General features: G+C 35.7%; 1 long non-coding RNA gene across 1 annotated transcript in view; it reads left to right on the forward strand.

Annotated features, from left to right (window-relative positions):
• LOC125754515 (uncharacterized) overlaps positions 1–8,171 on the forward strand; it is a 72,503-nt gene that overhangs the window by 57,619 nt on the left and 6,713 nt on the right. The gene's annotated exons all lie outside the window — the stretch shown is intronic.

The raw sequence follows: 8,171 nt of genomic DNA on the forward strand, positions 1-8,171 counted from the left end.
AGAAGCAGGATCCATGCAGGGAGCCTGACGTGGGTCTCAATCCCAGGACCCCAGGATCACACCCTGGGCCGAAGGCAGGCACTAAACCGCTGAGCCACCCAGGCTGCCCCTAAATTGCATTTAATAACACATCAATCTACTAAATAAAATGATACTTTATTGTATCATTTTCCTGCTTATAATGGGAATGTCTCCAATGAATGATCATTAACCATTATGGTTACTTTTTATTGGAATAATTTTTAAAAAGATTTTAATTTTTTTATTCATGAGAGACATAAAGAGAGGCAGAGACACAGGCAGAGGGAGAAGTAGGCTCCCTGCAGGGACTTGATGCAGGACTTGGTCCCAGGACTCCAGGATCAGGCCCTGGGCCAAAGGGAGATGCTTAACCACTGAGCCACCCAGGTGCCCCAGAAACAGAAAATTTTTAAGCAATTCATACTATAATGGCATGACTTAAAACTCAAGAATGGATATAGGATATCATCAAATGTAATTTGGGCATATAAAAATCTACTTTTTAATATATATATATAATATATGTCTTCTTTTATTATGACATTTCTTTAAAAAAAAAAGATTTTATTTATTTATTCATGAGAGACACAGAGAGAGAGGCAGAGACACAGGCAGAGGGAGAAGCAGGCTCCATGCACCGGGAGTCCGACGTGGGATTCGATCCCGTGTCTCCAGGATCGCCCCCTGGGCCAAAGGCAGGCGCTAAACCGCTGCGCCACCCAGGGATCCCCAAAATAACTTCTTATTATGAAGGCATATTTTCTTGAGATAATTACTTGAAAATATTCGCATTTGTCTTAGCAATTATTGACTTATTCAGACACATAACAAATTCTATGCTATTAGGTAGAATAGCGTACTACTTTTTTTTCTACTTTTTTTCTTTTTGAGAATTTAAATATGTCTTAGCACAAAATTATATATTTTATATCTTATTTTATTTTTATTATTAACATACCTTCATAAAATTCTGTTTATTCTATCTTCATCCTAGGTGTTTTAGTCTTGCAAGTGGACTTTAGAGTCAACATTTTATTATCAATGTATAGTTTATCACAATGCAGAGACTGTAGCCATGGACACTTATAATATATTTAAATTTTGATGTGCCTAGTGCATGATTTTTTTAATGCATTTTTAACCAACAATAAATGGGATGCCTTATTTACAATGCCCTGAATTCAGTGCACTTTATCTAAATGAAGAAAATCAATTAGATATTTAATTATTTAATACACTTTTAGTCTTCTATTGAATCAAAATTATATTAATTCTTACCATTTTAATAATCCAACTCTTCTACTGGTCTGGAGATTACACATTTGTTTTTAATCTTTTCAACCTTAATCAGACTATTAATTAAAATTCATATGTCAATAACTTCAAATGTTTTTAAAAATAGTTCCTTCTAGGAATATTACAAGGGTGGTATGGTAGTTCACTAGTTGCTTTTCAATATCCATACATCCTTTCTAAGGTTAGAGGAAGTTTTATTATAGTCAGAAATTTAGCCTAGACTGCATTCTCATCTGGAGGTTCACCTGAGGGTCCACTTCTAGACTTAATTAATATGTGATTCTTGAAAGGATTCAGCCCCTTGATTGTTGGTATAAAGCCCTTACTTTAGTATCTTCTCTGTTTAATCACAATGCTGGATTTTTGTCATGTTACACTACATGAATTGAACTATATCCTCCCCAAATTATGTCTACCCCAAAGTTATTTGTGAATATAACTTTATTTGGAAATAAAGTCTTTGCAGATGTGTAATCGAATTAAGAAGAGGTTATACTGGGTTACAATGGGCCCAAATTTAAGATGACTGTTGTCTTTATAGGAAAAAGGAGATTGGAACACAGACACAAGCAAGTAGGAGAATATCATGCTAATGTGGCAGCATAAATTTCTCAAGCCAAAGAATAGCCAAAATTGCTACAACCACCAAAAGGTATAAGAGGCATACATTGACTATCTTAAAATTCTAAACAAGGGCACTTGGGTGGCTCAGTGGTTGAATGTTTGCCTTTGTCTCGGGTTGTGATCCCAGGGTCCTGGGATGGAGTCCTGCATAGGGCTCTCTGCAGGGAGCCTGCTTCTCTCTCTGCCTGAGTCTCTGACTCTCTCTTTCTCTCTCTCTCTCTCTCTGTCTCTGAGCCTGATGTGGGACTTGATCTTGATCCTGGATCCCGGGATCACGCCGGGAGCCAAATGCAGACACTCAACCTTTGAGCCACCCAGGGGTCCCTAAAAAAAAAAAAAAAAAAAAAAGAATTCTAAGCAAAATGTTTTACAAATGAGGAACTGAGTTTTTAGAAATTAAATTAAATTATTTGATTAATTAAATGATTTGTTCTAAGTTATATAGGTTTGTTAGGACAGAAACACTTTCTGAACAAAGCTCACAGAACCACTATTATGCTAGCTGGCTGATATTTTTGGAATACTTAAATTTATCATATAGAAGGAGAAAAGTTTATTCCTAGAATTTCCCTGAATGAAATTCATTGATAGAAATGCACACACACACACACACACACACACACACACTTTCAAACATGTCACTTCATACCTAATAAACATGAATTGTTTCATAGTCCTATTGAAGGACCAAGTTTTGTAATCACAAGACAAATCATTAGGACAAAGAATCCAGCATCATCAGACTGTAAAACCGCTGACATACATAATAGATTTTTGGATAGAGTGGGTGTTTAGAGCTATAAGAGAATGAAGCCAATACCAAAACTAAGTCATAACACAAGGGAATACCCAGAGTTGATATATTGGATTCACGTTTATTATAATTAATCTCAGAGTATGGTGGATTGGATGATATTCCTGCCCTTTCCAAGTAGCAACTTTCTTAGTAAGGTGCAGGAAGGAGAGAAAGAGAGAGAGAGAGAGAGAGAGAGAGAGAGAACAAGAACAGAGTTAAACTAGAATTGTGGGGGTGGCAAGTATCTTGGTAGAATTTGATCATCATCTTAGAACAATGCTTGGCATATGTTAGGTGCACAATTAGATAGTGTTGAACAATTTAATGAATGAAGGGCTCGGGTTTTTTGTTTGTTTAGTTTTTATTTAAAAATTCCAGTTCGTGTAATCTAACTTTCAGGTGTACAATTTAGTGATTCACACTTCTATACCACACCCAGTGTTCATCACAACAGGTGCACTGCTTAATCCTAAGTGTCTTGGTTCTTAAGGAGTATGCTACTCCAAATTAAAAGCAATAATCTTTTCTGGGCTTTATTATGTCACAAGCTGAAAGTACACATGTAGGTCCTCCCCCAATTATCTATATTTGAGGCCTGGTGTGCTGTCTGGTTTTTGCTCTAGTTCTCTCAGAATGTTTCTAGGAGTTTTAGAAGATTGGTGATCTCTAAGACCCACTGGGATAATGGCACTTGGGCATCAGCATAAGGAATGGGGCCTGACATCCTCTATTTCATGATTGACCAATCAGCAGTCAACAAAAACTAAGTTGTACTTTTTATTGAATTTGTACGTATAATAGATGTGAGAAATCTATTAAACAGATAAATAAGTTACAAAAGCTACATAGGCACAAGGATTCCTAAGGATTTCTTACTAGGATAAGTTCCTGCTCCACTATTCTCCTTTTTTTTATGTGACCAGGGCCTGCTTACCTCTTAGTAGACCAGTTTTTCTGACTATATCCATGTCTTATACTCTGAGACAACTACTCCTAGCCTCAGGTTGGTTGATTGTTTTTGTACTGTGTGATATATATGAAATTTTTAAAAAATAATGTAACAGATTGATGACATATTGCCTAAAATTTGCAGTTTTTAAAAACATCATCATGGGCAGTTTAAAAAATATTGTGTCACCAATAGCCTGTTTTTGGAACTGCACTAATATTTGTCCATATTTTTCAAGTTTTGCTCATGAAGAGTTAAAACAAATTAAAGAGTGCATGGTCTGTCTGGAAAAGTGAATTACAGTTGTTTTGGAAAACAAAATAAAATAAATAAAACTTGAAGCCTAAAAAGTAAAAACTCAACATTTACATTACTAGTAGAAGGTGACTGAATATCTATGGATAAGTTAAAGAGGTTGCTTGAGGAAAGCATATAAGGTGACTGCCAACAAATTGATGCAAACAGAGTGAAGTTGATGGAATTAGAGGGGAGAGGAAAAAGAAAACTGATATTTTTTTTTAAAGAAAATTGATATTGACTAAACAGCCATTATTTACATCCTTTGCTCACATACAGTACTTCATATAAATATGAGAATGATTCTGTGGATAAGCAAATATAGCTGTTGCATTGCAGAGATTAGGGAATGGAAAAGTTATGCATACCAAGCAACTAGTAAAGAGGAATTGTGATTTAAGCACAGGTCTCTCTAATACCAAAACACATAGTGGCAATTGAATGGGGGGGAAAATGTTGGTGTAGATGAGGGGAAACATGGCTCAATGCCTGAGGCTTCCAGAAAGTCAAAGCTTTTCCAGAATAGATGGAATTAGAGATTTAAGAACATGAACTACCTTGTGCCACAGTTATTTGAGAGTCGCATCAGTAACATCTAGAAATGTGTGCATCAACAGTTATTTTCCAGGGTAGAGATGAGCACAGAGGAGGAATTAAGAGTTTCTGAAAGGACATGCAAATAAAAAAGTTAATGAATATTATGAGTTTGTGTTTGAAGGATGGGATGGAAGTCTCAGAGGTAAGTTCTAGAACTATACAAATTTTGGTATTATTTTAGCAGAACCTGTGACGGAAGAAACAATGAGATTGAGTAGTTAGGCAAGAGAGAGATGAGAAAAGCCCTTAAATAAACTATATTCTAGAATAACCTTGGCTAAAAGATGCAGAGTGATTATGAAATATTAATACCATTATATATTTTAAAAAGTAAGATTTATTCAACTAGTTTATATTGAATGGAGGAGTTTTATATTTAAACAACATGTCTGAATTAGCCTTATAATGAAGATTTGGCACCAGAAATAACCTTTGGAGAAAGTTTGAACTAGAGAGTGGTGTCTACCATTTGGGTAGTTTCAGAAATTATACATAGATATAAAAATTTGCTGGCCTGTAAAAAGGCAAGCAATATGTTTTTGTTGAGTGAGCGTTGAATTATCAGAAGAAAGAATTGCCATAGGAGTTAAATACCGATATCCCGAAGTTATTAAGTTCTGGGATACGAATATTTAATGTAGAGTCCATGGGTCTGCGTATACTTCTAATGATCTACAACATGCCCCCCGCCCCCCACTCATCAATTATATGCAGAAGTTTGAGAGGGAGTGCTTATTTGCATTTCCTTGTGGTGAGGGACATTTTCATCATAGTCTCAAAGAAGTTTATGACTTGAGACTTTGGAAGGAAAACTAAATGTAGAAAGTATAAAATTAGAATAGATCAGCATTTGATGCCATTTATATCTACAGAATTGTTGAAAGGTAATTTTTAAAAATTATTAAATTCGAATTTTAGGAGATAGATTACATACCATTCTCCCATTTTAAATCTGAAATCAAAGTAAGATTCTTCAAAATATGTTGATTTTTATTTTAAGATATAAGATATTCAGGCTTAATTGACTTCAGATTATTACAATATCAATTATCTCCTTAAATTAAGATAGCATTGCCATTTGTAATTGTGGTTGACATACTTATATTTGACTTTTGACAGAGACATATACATTTTTTTGAGATGCAGTAACATATTATCATTATTATTATTTTTAAAGATTTTATTTGTTTATTCATGAGAGACACAGAGAGAGGCAGAGACACAGGCAGAGGAAGAAGCAGGCTCCCTGTGGGGAGCCCCATGCAGGACTCAATCCCGGGACCCGGGATCACACCCTGGGCAGAAGGCAGACGCTCAGCCACTGAGCCACCCAGGTGTCCCTATAGCAACAAATTAAAGATCAAACTGAGAAACTTGATTTGTGATAATCTTTTCAGTGACAAATTGAAGCTTACACTAAAAATATTTTGTAAAGACAAAATATAGTTTTCATGATTATTGTTACTCTTACTTCCTACCTAAATAATTTATGCCACAATAATTTACACATTACGAATATGCAAACTTTTCATCTGGACATTTTTGTGTTCATGGGAATCCTTTGAATGGATTAATGAGCTTATTAACTCGATGATTTTCTATAATGCAGACATCTATTAGTATATTTACATTAGAATTATTTTCTTCATTATTTTACAATATCTATTTTTACCACAGGAAAAGGATTTTTAAAAAAGAATTCAGTTTTATACATATTACAATGCAAAATGCAATTTTAAGGACAAAAATGAAAGCCACTCTAGTAACCAGTTTGTCCTTCAGCTCAAAACAGATTGTCTTAGAAATTGTATCCAAATCCAAATAATTAAGCAATTGTTTTTTGTTCTAATATAATTTTTCATAGTATATTTCTTAGAGAATATAGTTACATCTGTAACATGGTATTTTTTTTTATTTTTTTAAAGATTCATTTATTATTCATGAGAGACACAGAGAGAGGCAGAGACACAGGCAGAGGGAGAATCAGGCTCCATGCAGGGAGCCCAACATGGGACTTGATCCCAGGTCCCCAGGATTAGGTCCTGGGCTGACGGCGGCTAAATCGCTGAGCCACCCGGGCTGCCCCTGTAACATGATATTTTTAATGTAGTAGAAGAGGCAACATCCCAGGTTGATTATATTGTGTATGTAGACTGTAACAGTATTTTCCTGTCTTCCCTATTTATCGCAGGGAAAAATGACTGAAGGTTGGTGGGAGCTAATAAATGAAAATGACCAGAAAGCTTTTATAGCAAATTGATTAAAGCTTGACTAGTACTATGGACACTTCCCAAAGACTAGTGATAGATTTTAGGGGTTCATGCAAACCAACTAAAGAAATTTAGACCAGTTAGAGGAGAAGAGAGAACATTCTAAGTACTAATCATAAGTAGTGATTAGGCTAACAAAAAGCAAGTATGTCTTGCTTTTTGAAAGTTCATGTCATACCATTTTGTTTTTATGAAAGACTTACATTTGTTCTTTTGTTGGTAACTGAAAGAAATCTGATAGGATTTTCACTTTTATGAGAAAAGGCAAAAAAGCAAAAATGGGGTTCCGCATGTGTTTTGCGGTGAACCTTTATAGAGGCAGTGCATATCCAGAAGGGAAAGAGGGGCCCCACCAGGTTCTTTCCGCAGCAACTATACTCAGCCTCTCAGCAACAAGCTGCCATCGTGTTGAACTCTGTGAGCATCTGTGCTTTATCTCTGGGTTTTTAATTTGGTTTTGTTTTGTGCATCCATAGGAAGATGTGTCTTAAGGAATCAGAAAAGCCTAAGAGACATTATTTAGGGGGTCTGGAAAGGCTCAAGCATTTCCCCACATGAATGAATGGTAATTGCTTCTTTGCTTTGCTCCATTTCAGCATATGAAAGCTTTCATAGGATCGCTCTACTTTCAGACAGTGGGGGAAAGCTGTATTATATAGGTGGTTTTGAGCCTTGAAAAATGTGGGGTTGGCTATAGCTCTGCAAGCATGAAATTGCTTCCCATAGCACCCTGGGCAAGCTAAGGTAATGAAGTCTTCATAACTTAATATGAATTAAGTTAACTTCATAAGTTAATATGAATTCTAGAGTTCCTTAGTCATAAGTGTGCACATCAAGAAGGATGCTATTTATTTACTAGATATTTTTTTCTCAGGAGTTAGGATTAGATCAACACAGAACTAGTTAGCTGGTTAGACACAGGAATTGAGGCAAAGGGAAAAACACTGTGGGCATCCGAGTTTTGCTAAAAGCCAATTACTAGAATAGGAATCTAAATTTAGATTGCTAAGAAGGGGGTCAAGGAAATAAGTCAGGTGTTGACAGCTGAGATTCCATTTTCCTTAGTGATTTTCTGGCTTCCAGAAGCACCATCTGTCCTGGGTTTCCATGAAGTATGAGCTTCCATTTAATGTGTAGGCAATCTATCACTGATTTCGTAGGTATTCTGATTATCTCCATCCCTTGAAATTAAGTAAACACAAATAATGTCATGACCACATTCCACCACACTTTATGGTTGTGGGGTGAAAACAGGGGAGTATTCCATTAAACGCTGATGTCCTTGAGCAAACACTGCACTCAAGTCCAGAACTTGGTACAT

The sequence above is a fragment of the Canis lupus genome, chromosome 37 (genome assembly GCF_003254725.2).
Source record: "Canis lupus dingo isolate Sandy chromosome 37, ASM325472v2, whole genome shotgun sequence".
NCBI lineage: Eukaryota > Metazoa > Chordata > Mammalia > Carnivora > Canidae > Canis > Canis lupus.